Source organism: Cajanus cajan, chromosome 4, assembly GCF_000230855.2.
Source record: "Cajanus cajan strain Asha chromosome 4, NIPB_CcT2T_4, whole genome shotgun sequence".
In the NCBI taxonomy this organism is placed as follows: domain Eukaryota; kingdom Viridiplantae; phylum Streptophyta; class Magnoliopsida; order Fabales; family Fabaceae; genus Cajanus; species Cajanus cajan.
In genome coordinates, this window is record NC_138520.1 from 6,834,120 (window position 1) to 6,851,109 (window position 16,990).

A 16,990-nucleotide genomic window follows, 5' to 3' on the forward strand; every position below is an offset into this window, starting at 1 on the left:
TCATGATATATACACCTCCTTTTCTTTATAAGTACACCTCCTTCTTTTAAAAAAAAATAAAATATTATAATTTTTTAAAAAAAATTTAATTTTATATTTTCAACTTTCAATTTGCTACTTTCTTCTTCTTATTCATACATTTTTTTTCTCTTTCAAATTTCACATGCTACCAAAATAGGTGGGGTGAAGGAAAAATAAGGGCATGCATGTAAAAATTGAAAAAAATGAGGAAATATATATTAAAAATAAGTATTAAATTAAATGTTGTTTATGTAAAATTAAAAAATTTTAAACAAAAAATTAAAAATATTTTAAAATTTTAATTATTTTTTTAAAAGGAGGTGTACTTATAGAAAAAAGGAGGTGCATATATCATCAACCTATGCTTTTCTTAATGGCGTCGTTGCCCACATATATAAACAACAAATTAGTGCACAAAATTTCGTAGAGTAGAAGCAGAAGTTATGGGTTAAGTAATACAGAAGCCCCAAGATGCCCCCAGAAGACATAGTTGGTACAAGCAACACAACTTTCTTAGCTCAACTCGTGGGTTATGCTGCGTGAATCTTTGATTTTTTTCACGATGAGCACTCATTAATATGTGGACAATGAGGGTGCTCAAAATCCTTCCAATCCATTCTAACATTGACACAATTAACCAAAGTTTGTATCCAGGGATATGAGTTTGTTAACTTGAAAAACTAGCTTGAGCATTGAGCCTCGAGAAGATGACCCCATTTCCCTTTTGGCAGTGATACAACATCTTGATGTTTTTCTTGGGATGGTTGATCAGATCCATGCATCTTGAGATCACTCAAGGATCCTTTGGAGGGACAAAGAAGTAGATGTTTGGGGGAGAAGTTAGAAAGAATCACGTAATTTTTTGTGTTATATTATTTCTTTTGTGGTGTATTTTGTGTTCACATCTTCAATCCTTGTTATTTGTGATTTTTTCTGCAACATTGGTATTGAATCATTCGCAAGAAACACACTTTGAGATCTCAATATTCAATGGAAAATAAATTTTATAATTTGATATAGTACCATTTCTAGCAAAATCGTGATCAAGCTTTAGATGAGGGAAGCCAACCTCCATCAGTGAAGTAGAAACCAACGAAAGGTTATGAGCATTATGTGGTAAGCTCTAGTTCCCGAAGCAAGTACGATGTTTTGAAGGAGATTGCACCAAAGTCCTTTGGGGAAAAACTCAACATTCGTGCACTGAAGTTGCTAACTAAACCATTTTGTCTAAAGATGAAGTTGTAGTAAACCATAATAGGGACGGGTTTTTTTTTTCTTTCATAATCACATTAATTAATAATTAAACTAATTACTATGTCCATTTTCTAATGAGTAACAAGGAGCATAGATTATTGATTTATTGTTGTTGATTTCACATAAGAATATCAATGACAATGTCTATATACTAATTTACTGAAAAGTGAATCGTTCAAAAAGATAAATTAATAAGAATGATAACAATAGGTGAATCTTCAAATAAAATGTTCCTCCCCTCCCATCCATTGCAGTGTTTCTTATGTAAATATTAACAAACAGAAAATAGATAGAAAACAAAGTGATAAATTTTATAAATAAAAAATAAGAAAAAAAAATGAAAATAAGAAATCAAAACAAAAATAAACATTCTATAAATTTTTCTTAATGATTTTGAATTTTAATTTTTAGAAAATTTTATACTTACCGAAATTTAATTTTTGGAATATATTAAATACATTTTGAAAATAAATTTTTAAAAATTATCATATTTTTAATATATCAAATTAATATAAAATAAAAAAGGGAGTGCAAAGAGAAATCATAGAGGTGCAAAAAGAATTAGCCAACAATAAAAGATACGAGCAAAAAAAAAAAAGAATTAAACCCAAGCTTACAATTCACGAAAGACTCATGATATATACACTTCTTTTTTTTTATAAGTACACCTCCTTTATTTTATTTTATTTAAATTATAAAATATTGTAGGCTTTTTTTAAAAATTTTTAATTTTACACTTCCGATTTTCAATTTGCTACTTTCTTTTTTTTTTCACACACTTTTTTTTTCTCTTTTAATTTTTACATGCTACCAAAATAGGTGTGATGAAGGGAAGGTAAGAAGGTGCATGTAAAAATTGAAAAAAGAAGGGAAGATGTGTGAAAAAAACTACTAAATTAAATATTGTATATGTAAAATTAAAAATCAAAAGCAAAAAAAAAATTAAGAATATTTTAAAATTTTAATTAATTTTTCTAAAAAGGAGGTGTACTTATAGAAAAAAGGAGGTGTATATATCATGAACCCATCAAATTTAGAAGTTAAAACAATTGAAAATCGACCAAATTGATAATATAAAAATTAAAAAATATTTTTTTCATTGTGTTTAGTTTGATTTTTTTTATTATAAAAAAACTGAATTAAATCAAACAAAAAATAAATTAAAATTAAAATTTTATATTAGTTTCCAAACTGAATCGTAAAGAACGGTTTGGATGATTTTTTATGTATAGAAAATAAATTACAATGAAAAATATAATTAAATGTCAGATTCAATATAGATTCTTTATACAAGCAAAGGAGCAGTATTATGTGACTATTATTTAAAAAAAATATACATGAAAACAGACAATAATATTTTTATATATTATTATAGATAAATTAAAGATTCTCACTTTCCTAATTAGTTTCGTCTCTCTCTCCTTCTCATATATATATATATATATACACGAGAAGGAGAGACGAAACTAATTAGTATAAATAATAGTTTTATATTAAATGTGAATTTTGTAAATCCAACTTTGAAAGTTCATATCACTTTATATGTTTATATCAAATTTTATTAAAATTGAATAACTTGAAAGTAATCAAAGTGTTCATATTTTAGTATATTTTGAAATAGATATATTACATCAATTTTGTTTGATAGAAATGAAGTATCAAATCATCTTAAATTAATATAAAATTTTGTATATATGATCTAAGAGTAAAAACCTTTCAATATAACAGTTAGATTTACAAAATTTACATTTAATATAAAGTTATTAAATGATATAATACTTAATAAAAGTTACATCGATGTTATTATAACTTTTATATATATATATATATATATATATATATATATATATATATATATATATATATATATATATATATATATATATATATATCATTTGTTTTCTATTATTTACATACGGACTTTCACTCACTATTTAAAAGTTCTCTCACTCTACACGCTTTTTCAATGTTATTTTAAATTATAAAATCATGATAAAATTTATTAAAAAATTACCAAGTTTCTTACTTGTAAAATTTAAATATACTTTAACGAATACTACATTCTTCCCTAATTATAAGGTATTTTCAATTAAATTGTATTATTTAAGAAAATTAGCTTTTTTTCCACCAAAGAAAATTAGTTAATTCAGTAAAAAAAAAAGTATTAAATTTGTCGATAATTAAAATTATTTTTCAAAATTAATTTTCTCTTTTTTCACTTAATTAATTAATATTGGCAAAAGAAAGATATTTATGTATCTATTTATCTTCTCCAATCCTAATAAGAGAGGGAGTTTTTATCGAATTAATTTTAAACATTTATTATTTTTTATCTATAATAATTTTTAATTAAATAAAAATCTTTTTAGATAAGATATAATTAATGAAACTAACAATTGAGGGGTGTTTTATAAAAAAGACAAACAAATGTCGCTTTTTGGTCTAATTTGTGCTTCCTCCTCTTGTGAAACCCCCAGCAATGGTGTTGATCACTGTCGCCACCGGCCCGAAACGGGATTTCGGCATTCGCGAGGGATGGTTGGACTCTTTTATTTGTTTAAAAATATGGATTGCTAGAATGACTTATTCTCAAACTGAGACCTCGTCAAACGAGCAATTTTATTAAAAGGCTCACCAATCCATGTTAATCCCAAGCGGGACCCTCCATGGATTAGCGGTTTTCATAAAAAGGAAGGGTTCATGGAGTCGCCACCAATGTTTTACTCAAAACATTGGAAAAAGAAGTTTAAGGCAATCGATTCAAAAATCGACTTCGGCCATTACAACCAGAGTCGGGTAAGGGAGTCGGTTACGCGTGGGGAAGGTGTTAGCACCCCACAGCGCCCCTTTCGGGTTCCCTATGACAGATTATTTATTAAATAATAGCTCAAAATTACTAAATTACCCCTATTTATTATAAGCGATTGTAAATTAAATATCTACATGATGATAAATTTAAATATGCAACAATCAGAAAGCGGTAAAAGAAGGGATTTTTAGAAAAGAAACCTCTTGAAGCGTGCTTTTTATATATCAAGTAAAACTGGGAAGCTTTTTGGCGTTCCCTCGCTCTACAAGCCCGCTCACTCCTTCCTAAAAATAATTTTTGACTATGGAAATCCGGAGGATTTCCCTTCAACTAAGTTCGAATCTCCAAGCTAAATGCTCGGAATTCCAGAACTTCGTCGGATCGACTCCCAAAAAGATTTCTAGGGCAGAACACTGCTCAAAAACCCCAGAATACTCAAGGAGGGAGTCAAAACTCCGTGGAAAGTGTCGAATGACGTCCCATTGACGTCATATTTATAGGGAAGAGGCTCAATACGGTTTCTGGGGGTCAATACGGTCCGTATTGAAGTTTTGAACTACAATACGGCCGTATTGAATTCAATACGGCCGTATTGAAGTTCAAAAAACTCAATACGGCCGTATTGAAGTTCAGTGCAGCCGTATTGAGTTTAATGCAGCTGTATTGAACTTCAATACGGCCGTATTGAGTTCAGTGCGGCCGTATTGTAGTTTAAAATGTTCAATACGGCCGTACTGAACTCTTGGGAGGCCGTATTGGGCTTCATTCCCTCCACTTTCTTATTTTTTGCTACTCTAAGACCTCTAAACCTACAGATAATCATCCTAGGGTCTTCCAGGGTCTTCCAGGAGTCCTTCCGGCTGACTTTTCTTTGATCTTCGAGAGTCTTATTTCCGACCCGGACAATTTTAGGGGTCTACAGCTGCCCCCCCTTTACTTAGTCGGACGGCCTTTTGGTGTACCGGCTGACAAGTAAAGGAGTTGACCCAATTGTCCGGGTGATGTGCCAACCTTCTGACTTGTAGCGTCTTCCGGTGGAAAATTGTTGAGTAGCCTCTCCAGGTTGTTGCATACCTCGGCGCTTCTGACAACCTCGGTAGCTAAGTTTACCCTCTCCAGGGTCAACTTCACTCGACGCCCGAGCTGGAAGTTGAACACCAACGTGCCTCTGACGACGCTGATGGTTGAGTACTGTCTCTCCAGACCTTGAGTACCGTCTCTCCAGACTTTGAGTACTGTCTCTCCAGACCTTGAGTACCGTCTCTCCAGACTTTGATTGAGTACCGTCTCTCCAGACTTTGTTTGAGTACCGTCTCTCCAGACTTTGTTTGAGTACCGTCTCTCCAGACCTTGATTGAGTACCGTCTCTCCAGACTTTGTTTGAGTACCGTCTCTCCAGACTTTGTTTGAGTACCGTCTCTCCAGACCTTGTTTGAGTACCGTCTCTCCAGACCTTGTTTGAGTACCGTCTCTCCAGACCTTGTTTGAGTACCGTCTCTCCAGACCTTGTTTGAGTACCGTCTCTCCAGACTTTGTTTGAGTACCGTCTCTCCAGACCTTGTTTGAGTACCGTCTCTCCAGACCTTGTTTGAGTACCGTCTCTCCAGACCTTGTTTGAGTACCGTCTCTCCAGACTTTGTTTGAGTACCGTCTCTCCAGACCTTGTTTGAGTACCGTCTCTCCAGACTTTGTTTGAGTACCGTCTCTCCAGACTTTCTTTGAGTACCGTCTCTCCAGACATGTGCATACCTCGGTGCTCTCGACAACTGGGTAGCTGAGTACCGCCTCTCCAGGCTTGTGCATACCTCGGTGCTCTCGACAACTGGGTAGCGTGAGTTTTCCCTCTCCAGGGATTTGTGATGATTTTGTCTCCACAGTCCACGATGCTACTTCGACGATTGTTTTTTGATTTTTGTGCCACTGAGGGCTGGATAACGCAGGGATCCATCTAGGGGATGTGCAGTCATTCATAGGTTCTTGTGCCCCAACTTGCATTTGCATAGTTGGTACCCATGGGGAATTTCTGACTCCTTGGGGTGTAGACACAGATGCTCTTCTTGAATTGAGCGATGCCTTATGTTTGGCTGACGTCCTTTTGACGTTGGTGGAGTATCCCGATTATCCTTATTCGGGTGTCTCTCTTTGATTTTCTGATTTTGTAGCCTCTGTGTAGGCTATTATCCGCTGGGGGATTTTGTCGTTGATTTTGATTAGCCTCTTCTGTTAGGCATATCATCTTGACGTTCAATGATTGGCTGAAAAGCCAAATTCCGCTTTGGGGAATGATTATTAATCTTTTTGATTTTTCCTCTTTTTGAAGGAGTGCCTCTGAGTAGGCGAATGATCTTGATGTTCGGTGTTCGGCTGAGTGCCGGATTCCGCTTGGGGAATGGTTATTGATGTTTTTTTTTTTTTTTTGATTTTTTTGCTTTTTGAAGGGGTGCCTCTGAGTAGGCGAGTGGGGATTTGAAGTTTATATATCCCAGAGTATTATTTAGAAAGCCTCTTCAGGCTTAGACTCACTCAACGCCTGAGTTGGAGAGCTATCTTCCACTGAGGAAGTTTTAAGTCCTTTGACTAGATATACTGCTTGGGCGATCGTGCTTCCATTGGGAATTTTGTCGATCTTGCTTTGATAGCTCTCGCTGGGGATTTGTTCCGTGAGCTTGAGTTGAGGTTTCTCTGGGGAGTATTATTTCTGCGAGCCTCTCCAGGCTCATTTATTCTGTACAGTTTGTCGAGTATTATTTCGGTGAGCCTCTCCAGGCTCAATTATTTTGTATGAGTAATTGTTTTTTTGTTCAGCCCGAGAATGCGAGCTGAGACGTCTTTTGGAGAGTATTATTTCGGCAAGCCTCTCCAGGCTTAATTATTTTGTGGCAGTATTATTTCAGCAAGCCTCTCCAGGCTCAATTATTCTGTGGGAGTATTATTTCGGCAAGCCTCTCCAGGCTCAATTATTCTGTGGGAGTTATTATTTCGGCAAGCCTCTCCAGGCTCAGTTATTCTGTATGAGTATTATTTCGGCAAGCCTCTCCAGGCTCAGTTATTCTGTACGATGAGTTGCTTTTCTTGTTCAGCCCAAGAATGTAAGCTGAGATGTCTTTTGGAGAGTATTATTTTGGCAAGCCTCTCCAGGCTCAGTTATTCTGTATAATTTGTTGGATTTTCTGTATTTTGCCTTTTTGTTGATTTTGGCTTTTTCTGTGTTTTTGCCTTTTTTGTTGATTTCAGCTTTTGCTGTATTTTTTGTTGATTTTGGCTTTTTCTGTATTTTTGCCTTTTTTGTTGGTTTTGGCTTTTTCTGTACAGAAATGTCTCTGAGGAGTATTATTTTGGCAAGCCTCTTCAGGCTCAGTTATTCTGAGAGAGTATTATTTCGGCGAGCCTCTCCAGGCTCAATTATTCTGAGAGAGTATTATTTCGGCGAGCCTCTCCAGGCTCAATTATTCTAAGAGAGTATTATTTCGGCAAGCCTCTCCAGGCTCAGTTATTCTAAGAGAGTATTATTTTGGCAAGCCTCTCCAGGCTCAATTATTCTGAGAGAGTATTATTTCGGCGAGCCTCTCCAGGCTCAATTATTCTGAGAGAGTATTATTTCGGCGAGCCTCTCCAGGCTCAATTATTCTGTATGATGCTGTTGATTTTCTGAATTTCTTCATTTTGTTTGCTGCTGTCATACACAAGCAATTTTTCCTATTTTTCTATTTTATGTGACTGCCTCATGATGAGGTCTTTGAATGTGCAATTAATGTGCGTGATGCACAAATGCAAGTTTTATTATTTAATGTTTTGTTGTTTTTTAGAAAAAATGAATGGCTCCCCCTATCCTCTTCTTCTTGGAGGAATTTTGTCATCGACGTGAGGGAGGATTTCTGTTATTGCCAATACGGCCGTTATTCATTTCAGTATGCCCGTATTGAATTGAAAATTTGTTCATAACCCTAATTTTGGTACGGGCGTACTGAACATGATACGGGCGTATTGTTTTTCTGAAGTATATATTTTTTTGTTTTTTTCAATAAATAGAGAATAAGTGATCTTCCATTACACCTATCATCTGTATGCATGTATGCAGTATGATGCACCTAATTCTATTTGATTCATTTTTCAAAAGAATTAACCGATGCATTTTTTGCTTGGATTTTGCCATTCCTCCAGACGGACTGTGCGCTGCCGACTTTCTGTAACCGAGGAATGATGCATGTTATATTGAGATTTTGGTGTCATCAACCAAATGATTTTCCTTTCCATTAGAAGATGTGTCAACCCTCCTATTGACTACTATATCTCCATGTTTCCACTAGATTATTCAAAAATCGTTTGGGACAAGAGAGAAAAGAAGGAAAGGATATATTTTTTTCGAAAGTTTGTGTTTTAGAGGGGATTATTTATTTTTTGAAAAATGGATTTTGTAAGAATGGCTTGGCCAATGGTAGGCTTAAGTGTTTAGGCTTGTTTGATTAAACACTTATGAAGTTAAGCACGTCTTGGTTATTAACATTTGTGATTTGACAACTTGGATAGCTTTTCTTGAGCCCCTTTGTTGAATTCAGTTGGTGGTACCATCATGGATTTATTCTGTTTTTCGATTGCCCTAACTTTTGCCTAAAACACCCATTTGTGGAGTTTTAGCGGGCTTTTGTTTTTGTTCATTATTTTGTAACCCTAATTTTTGCCTAGGTCACCCTTTTGTGGGATTCCTAGCGGGTCTTTTGCTCTTATTTTTGCGCAGCCCCCTTTTTGGGTTTCCTGCCGAGCTTTTTGTTTTTTAGGATTTTTGTCCTGAATGGATTTCTTTTTATCCATGACGGCACTTATTGAAGCCAAGAAAAGGTGCTCCAAGTTGTCGTGCACACTTCCACACAAAATGATGTGGGTTTATTTTTATTAAGACGATTTTAACCTCATTTATGTTTATTCAAACAGGGTTAAAAATAATGTGGTCTAGAATTTTATTGCAAGCAAGAAAAGAAGCAATAAGAAATAATGAAGAATGATTTTATTATAATCATAGTGGAAACATGTGCCCTATCGAGGCTCGGGGGTCGGGCTGTCCCCGAGGAGTAATCTCTAATAGTCATCAGGTTTACACATCCCTATCGGAAGGAAGAGAGCACTTGATGACGACGACCGGCCTTGATGCTTGTGAACCGGCCTTCCTGAAGATCTGGCTTAAAGAACGTCGAGAAGGATCTTGATTCCTCTTCGTTCTTTGATCTTTAACAGGGTTGTATCTTAACCCTTGTTTCCCCGGATTATCCTTGATGATGGGTAGCTCCGGGATTCCTTGGGAGTCCTTGCCTAATCCTTGTCCTGGCAAGTATCCGTTCTTGGTGAGCACATGGGCTACCTTCTTCATTTATCGGGGAAACGTTTCAACATTGGCGATCTCCAATGCTTGGAAGGCGGTTTCTAAAGCTTCCTCTGTTGCATCCACATAAGGTATGTTGGATGGCTTGCTGATGAGTATGTCATCTTCAGCTTGAACAGTCACCAGTTTGTCACCCACTATGAACTTGACTTTCTGGTGGAGCGTAGAAGGAACAGCTTTCGCATCATGAATCCAAGGTCGGCCAAGGAGACAGCTGTATGCAGGAGTAATATCCATTACTTGGAATTCGACATTAAAGATAGTGGGCCCAATTTGGATTGGAAGACTGATTTCTCCCACCACTTCTCTTTTAGAGCCGTCGAAAGCTCGAACGATCATGTTGCTCGGGCGCATTTGGACTCCCTTGATTGTCATTTGGTCGAACGTTCTCTTTGGCATTACGTTCAAGGAAGATCCATTATCCACCAAGACTTTAGCGATGTGATACTCCTTGCACTTTACAGAGATGTGCAAGGGCTTGTTGTGGTTCGGTCCCTCAGCGGGGATCTCTTCATCGGTGAAAGTGAGGTGATCATTAGCCGTGATGTGACTAACAATCCCCTCAAACTTGTCTTGGGAGATGGTATGCGACACATATGCCTCGTTCAAAACTTTCGACAGAGCTTGCCGATGCGGTTCGGAGCTTAGGATCAACGACAACAGCGTAATCTTTGCTGGCGTCCTATGAAGTTGATCCACGATGGAGTACTCGCTCTGTCGGATAAACTTTAACAGCTCGTCTGTCTCCTCCTCGGATTCTTTTTCCTCGATTTTATTTTCTTCTTTTTCTTTATTCTTGGGAGCTTTATCATGAAGATCTTCGGGAGTGTAGATCCTGCCACTCCTAGTCATGCCCCCAAGTCCAGCGATGTTGGAGATATCGCTGTCGGCAGAAGAATGGATGTCGTATATCCATGGCACAGCCTTATTTGATTCGTAGGGGAAAGGCCTTGGAGCGATGATCCTTAACGGTGTCGGACCTTCCCCTTTGTCTGTCTTGATTACCAACAACGGAGTTGACGTGTGCTCGCTTGGCGCGGTTGTTGGCTTACACTTGATAACAAATGGCGTGCGATCCATCTTGAACATACGCATCGATTATTTCTTTCTTTTTATTAATGTTTATTAATGATTTATTGGGAGGGATGTATGAAATGCAAACCTAGATCCCTCCATGATCTTTGATAAGAATGCATGATATGAGATGATGGCGATGAATATGCATGCATTGTATTTATTCAACTAAGCATTATCATGTTTTTAGGATGTCCCTAAGATGATGCATGATATTGCTTGGTTTGGATAAATATCTTTGTTTTTTGAATATATATATATATATATATATATTTTTTTTATTTTTAGGGTGAAAAGGGAAACTACCTATATGAATGTGATGAAGGTAGATGTTAACACCATGCAATGGAAGATTCTTATTCCTATTTATTCTTATTTTAAAAGAATAGGAATGTTGTATGTTTAAAGAAATGCAATGTATGCTCATACAATGTCACATAATCAATGCACAAACAATTCACTCATCCACGAACAGTCACGAGCGAATCACGAGGTAGGGGTATCCTGCAGAAAAGTGCATATTCAAGGTGGATCTAACTGTTCTCACCGGTCTAAGGCCCCCAAGGTGCCCCCATTATAGGGACCCAATTCCTCTCGTCGTAAGCCGATGGAAAGCTCCAACGCACTGTCGGACTCGAGTTCATGGTTATCACCTTGAGTGATGCTTTCCGACAACGGTCTACGGGCACCTATAGACCCATTCGACAACCGGCCGTACTAACATCCACTCCCTATGGCTTACCACTCATGCCCCCGGGTATAGAGGGAACTGTTGTGTGCAATGGTTTGTGTGCAATTTATATTTCAGACAATTGCGGAAAATTAAACATACAACAGTTATTAAAGCCATATAAATAAAGCATGTTATCATACAAGCAAGGGGTAATGAAGTAATTTTAACTATTATTTGTTAAAAATAATCTGTCACTAAATGGGACTGACTCTCGAGGATTCCCCAGCGGAGTCGCCATCTGTCGCCACCGGCCCGAAACGGGCTTTCGGCGTTCGCGAGGGATGGTTGGACTTTTTTATTTGTTTAAAAATATGGATTGCTAGAATGACTTATTCTCAAACTGAGACCTCGTCAAACGAGCAATTTTATTAAAAGGCTCACCAATCCATGTTAATCCCAAGCGGGACCCTCCATGGATTAGCGGTTTTCATAAAAAGGAAGGGTTCATGGAGTCGCCACCAATGTTTTACTCAAAACATTGGAAAAAGAAGTTTAAGGCAATCGATTCAAAAATCGACTTCGGCCATTACAACCAGAGTCGGGTAAGGGAGTCGGTTACGCATGGGGAAGGTGTTAGCACCCCACAGCGCCCCTTTCGGGTTCCCTATGACAGATTATTTATTAAATAATAGCTCAAAATTACTAAATTACCCCTATTTATTATAAGCGATTGTAAATTAAATATCTACATGATGATAAATTTAAATATGCAACAATCAGAAAGCGGTAAAAGAAGGGATTTTTAGAAAAGAAACCTCTTGAAGCGTGCTTTTTATATATCAAGTAAAACTGGGAAGCTTTTTGGCGTTCCCTCGCTCTACAAGCCCGTTCACTCCTTCCTAAAAATAATTTTTGACTATGGAAATCCGGAGGATTTCCCTTCAACTAAGTTCGAATCTCCAAGCTAAATGCTCGGAATTCCAGAACTTCGTCGGATCGACTCCCAGAGAGATTTCTAGGGCAGAACACTGCTCAAAAACCCCAGAATACTCAAGGAGGGAGTCAAAACTCCGTGGAAAGTGTCGAATGACGTCCCATTGACGTCATATTTATAGGGAAGAGGCTCAATACGGTTTCTGGGGGTCAATACGGTCCGTATTGAAGTTTTGAACTACAATACGGCCGTATTGAATTCAATACGGCCGTATTGAAGTTCAAAAAACTCAATACGGCCGTATTGAAGTTCAGTGCAGCCGTATTGAGTTTAATGCAGCTGTATTGAACTTCAATACGGCCGTATTGAGTTCAGTGCGGCCGTATTGTAGTTTAAAATGTTCAATACGGCCGTACTGAACTCTTGGGAGGCCGTATTGGGCTTCATTCCCTCCACTTTCTTATTTTTTGCTACTCTAAGACCTCTAAACCTACAGATAATCATCCTAGGGTCTTCCAGGGTCTTCCAGGAGTCCTTCCGGCTGACTTTCCTTTGATCTTCGAGAGTCTTCGAGTCTTATTTCCGACCCGGACAATTTTAGGGGTCTACAATCACCCCCACGAATATTTCTATTGTCATTGGTGTTTTATTTACCTTATTTTCTACATTATTAGTGGTTTGGTGTTCTTCATTTGTCAATCATGACAACCATGGTAATTTTGATTACATCCACGATCTCTACCTCTTCCACAGTAGCCTCCACGATGTGATTGGTTACATTGGACATACTAACTAAGTTGTTTGGCTTGAATGAGTTCCTCAATGCAATCTTTTAATGTCCAACATTCTTCAGTTGCGTGACCATTATTTCTATTGTAATGACAACGTTTATTCTTGTTGCATTTGTCGGATTATACCCAAGTGGGGGGTAAAAAGATTAGATCTACATTGTTAGTCTCTTCTACAATGTTAACTTGAGGTGCATTCGACGGAGTATAAAAATCATACCTTAGACCTCATGTTGGATGAGATCCCTTAAACTTTGTTTCATTGACCACCTTCAATATTTGTTTACCACTCACTTCACTTTTGTTGGTTTTGCTTCCTCTGACTTTGCTTATGAATTTACCATGTTCTTCCATCTGGATGTATCTAATAGCATGTGCACAAAGTCCATCCATGTTACCTAGTTGCCTACGACAAATGTTGTCAAAAAAGGTCATGATTTGAGAGCCATAAGCATGGAATGCAAGACGACTTTTAAGACTAAAATTAGGAATCTTTATAGAGATGCTAACAAAGCGTTTATAAATTTCCTCAATGATTCATCATTTCCTTACCGCAAGTTTGAAAGGGCAATCGAGGTGATATATATGAGGTTTACTTGTGGCATATTATGATGTGAAGCATCGAATAAGAGCATCATAGTTGTTTATAGACCTTGGTGATAGTTGAGTATACCAACTCAACATTGCTTCTTTCGGTGACTTCGAAAACACACAGCACATGATAATATCTTCATTTGTGTAAAGATTCATTTGAGTCATGTAGACACAATGTGCTCATCAATATTGGAAATGTCATCATATCATTTAATGTTTAATGTTTTCCAACCTACAAGGAGGAGAACTTTTATTATTCCATCAACTAAAGGGTGTCAATGGACAATGTGATGATCTTGCGAATGGTGAGATTGGCTATGAGTGGTTGCATGTTCACATTGGTGTGTATGATCACGAGAAGAATAATATTCTTCTTCTTTGATAAGGGCATGATTGGATGCATTTTGTGGTTGTTGTTGTAATATTTGATTTGTAATGGTTTCATTCTCAATGTGTAATGTCTAGAGATCAACTTCATGCTGGTGACAAATCATTTCTATTACTTTAACATTTTGTTGTCATATAGCTTCAATTTGGTATACCAATCTCCTCCATGTTGCACGATCTTCCATGGTTGATGTTCTTGATTTATTGCTCCTGTAACACACGTAGTATGACTTTGAGTTGAATCCATAGGCAATCAAAGGAAATTTACTTGGACCCCACGGTTGGCGCCAAAAAGTTCTTACTAGAATAGACATGGATGAAATGGTTATTCTATAAGATCTCCTTATTTACTCGTCTTTGGATGTTGGATCAAATTGTCCTCAATCTTCATCTAAAGCACGTTGGAGGTGCATGTAAATAAGACTCTGATGATCAAGTTTGCCTATCTAGTCAATATTCTTATATGTTATATTATACATACCTTTACATTAATTAATCGTACTTGTCCATTTTCATCAGTTCTATAACTATCACGATTACAATATGAGAAACCAATTTGAATTGGACATCGAAGTTTTCAAGTTGGTATACGATTAGTATGATCGAGTTCATATATCGGCTTGATTAACATCAAGTTAGAGTTTGGTATATTAGCTTAGTAATATGAATATATGATTGAGTTTACATCATCGACTAGGTTAATACACATGCATTAAGATTGAGATTATATCAAATAATTTAATAGTAAACTTGTTAAATTCATATTCAATAAAAAAAAATTAAACAACTTTGGGGTTCATTACTTACTTTAAGAGGATTCATTTCTTTTATAAAATATATTTTAAAGATATTTGATATTAATAAATTTACAAAATTAGTACAAGCCATTCATTCATGGTGTTTTTTTTTGGTACCTTTTGTACATTAATAGATTTAAAGTACAGTAATTATAAGGACAAGAAATATTAAAAAAAAATTATAAAATATATTTTAAAGATATTTGATATTAATAAATTTACAAAATTAGTACAAGCCATTCATTCATGTTGGTTTTTTTGGTACCTTTTATACATTAATGGATTTAAAGTACAGTAATTATAGAGACAGGAATAATTTTAAAAAAAGAAAGATGTAGTACGTGATATGATTAAAAACATAGAAAGAAACAAAAAAGAAATATACATTCATAATTACTTTAAAGAGTCGTTTGTTTCAAGGCATGATATTATATTTTTGGGAATCATATTCCTAGGAATAATATAACCCGGAAGCCCGACCGAGCAAGCAAGCTTGGCCCGAAGATAATAACATCGGAAATTAAGTCACATTAATCTTTAATGGTCACGTCATTCATCAACTAAAAATACGATCTTGCCATCGCGCCGCAATCACAATAAAATCCTAAGATTGCTAATGCGCCGAAATGGAGAAATAACCCTAAAATCATCAAGGTACGCCTACTATATATACGAGGCATTTACACTATCAAAAACTAACTTAAGCTAGAGCTGTTAAAGTGGGTTCAACCCGGTGAGTCAACCTGGCCCACCACGGGTTTGAGCCGAGTTAGGCCAAAAAAATTAAAAATTTTGGTACGAGCCAATTTTGAACCCAGCTCACTAACAACTCGGCTCACCCGGGTTGAACCTGTGGTGAGTCGGGCTGACCCACCAACTCGTAATAAAAAAAATAGTTATTGGGCTAATGCAGCCCATTAGGGTTTCATTTGAACTTCAGAAATCACTTCAGAGTTCAGACCCTCTCACTCTCACACCTTCAAACACACCCTCTCACTCTCACACCGCACTGCTTCGCACCAGCCACCACACTGCATAGCTGCCATCGCGCGCACTGCGAGCCATCGCGCGCACCGTTAGCTGTCGCACGCACCATGAGGCACCGCAAGCCACCGTGCACAAATCGGACAGGTATATTCTGCATCATTTTTTTAAAATTAAGTAAGCCAACTCGTTTAACCCACCAACCCGTGGTGGGCGGGATCGGGTTCAATTTTTTTGAGCTCACTAATAAATGAGCCAGGTTGAATTGGCCCACCAAATGATCAACCCGTGGTGGACCAGGTCAGGCCGGGCTGAGTTACCTGTTTTGACAGCTTTAACTTAAGTATCAGAGTCTCTTTTACAGGTACCACCCTCACCTCGAAGTGACCAACATACACTAGTGGAAAATTAGGATATTACGTCACCCATTTTACGTCGGAAATACAAACACCCGATGTAATAAAAACGCGGTGGCATGTTTCGTAATTTTTATGACTTTTTTACGTCGGACCTTAAAGGGACCGACGTAAACAACCCACTGTCTGCTTAAAAGAAGGTGTGCGCGCATGGTTAGATTTCAAAAATTTCTCTCTCCCGCGCGTTGTGCACCTTCTTCTGCACCTCATCCCTCCGAAGCCTCCTCAAGTTTCTTCTTCTGTTTTTCTTCTTCGGAGGTTTCTTCTTCACGTTGGTTTCTTCTTCGCGTTGGTTCCATACATCCATCTGTTTTTCTATGAGGTAAGTTGTTTCTGTTTAGCTAAGGGATTGGTGGAACTTATTTTTAGAGTGATTATTTGAGGTTATGTTTATGACCAATTTCAAGATTTTTTTTGTAATCAACAGAATCAAGCTCAGATAAAAGAGGAGAAGATGAAGAGTGACTGTCAGCAAGTAGCATAGACATCCACGGATCCAACTGGGTTAGGCCGACAATTTGTGTCGAAACTTGGGCTCTAAGAAGAAGATATAGGAGATGAAAGGAGCTCTGCGCTAAAACAGTTAAAAGATGAAGTCCGGATTTGGAGAACCTGTTCCTGGGTTTATCAAGAAGAACGGGCCGTTCTGCAAGCAGAACAGGCCATTCTGCTTGTACTCGTTTTTCTTTTTCTTTTTTTTTTTAATTTTTATGACTTTTTTACGTCGGACCGTGGCATGTCCGACGTAAATTTACGTCGGTTTTCGCGCCCCAACGTAAAGTTACGTCTCCCGCTTCTACGTCGGAAGCTTTTCTACGTAAAAACCCCTAAAATAGACGACGTAAAATGTGTATTGTGTACTAGTGGTACGAAGCAAATGAGACT